The sequence below is a fragment of the Otolemur garnettii genome, unplaced genomic scaffold (genome assembly GCF_000181295.1).
Source record: "Otolemur garnettii isolate 467f Iridium unplaced genomic scaffold, OtoGar3 scaffold00153, whole genome shotgun sequence".
Classification (NCBI taxonomy): domain Eukaryota; kingdom Metazoa; phylum Chordata; class Mammalia; order Primates; family Galagidae; genus Otolemur; species Otolemur garnettii.
In genome coordinates this window covers 2,650,311-2,651,348 of record NW_003852548.1, presented here as the reverse complement: position 1 = coordinate 2,651,348, position 1,038 = coordinate 2,650,311, and positions in this window count along the sequence as shown.

Below are 1,038 nucleotides of genomic sequence, written 5' to 3'. Positions count from 1 at the left end.
TAAGCCCAGGAGTTTGAGGTTGCTGTGAGCTGTGACATGACAGCACTCTACTGAGGGTGACAAAGTGAGACTCTGTCTCAAAAAAAAAAAAAAAAAAAAAAGAAAGAAAAAGAAATCTCTTTGGTTCCTACTTCAAATTCTTTTGGGTGTGTGCCCAGACTTGAAATTGCTGGATTATATTAGGTTTTCTTTTGAGTATTAACTACCTTCAACACAATTAAATTAAGGAAAGCTGAGGGAGTCTTCAGAAGGTCTGCACAGTGTGTGGATAGTTTCCTAGCAGAGATAAGCAATCATGGGATTCTCCTTGTAGGGGTAATTCAGGAGGGTCATTCAAAGTTGTAGCAGTGGGTAGAGACATGTGAATGGAGGCAACAATGCTTCTTAGGCTCTGCCTTGGCTCCTGGGTCTAATAAAAGACCATAAAAAACGATAGGCTCCTAATAATTCCCATGTGATTGAGACAAGAGTCCTAATACTTACTTAGACAACATAAACAAAAAGGGAAATGGGATTCTACAATCCTGGAATCAAATCCTTTGTAGACATTTCTTTTTTTTTTTTGTAGTTTTATTTATTTTTTTTTTTATTAAGTCATATACACATAGATCATGAATACATTTATGCATATGTGGGGTACAGTGTGTTGTTTTTTTATTCAATTTGGAGTGCTTACATCAAACTAATTAATAAAGCTTTGACCTCATTTACTTAATTATTGTGTTAATACATTTATGTTCTATACTTGATAGATTTGACTTGTACCCTTGCAATATGTGCCATAGGTGTGTTCCCACCATTTACTCTCCCTCTATCAAACCTTTCTCCTCCCCTCCCTTCTCACTCCATTTATTGTTCCAGTTTTAGTGCTTGACTGTGCCATGGTTATGATTCTTTTATTTATTTATTTGTTATTTTTTTGAGACAGAGCCTCAGGCTGTCGCCCTGGGTAGTGTGCCCTGGCATCACAGCTCACAGCAACCTTCAACTCCTGGGCTTAAGCGATTCTCTTGCCTCAGCCTCCCAAGTAGCTGGGAC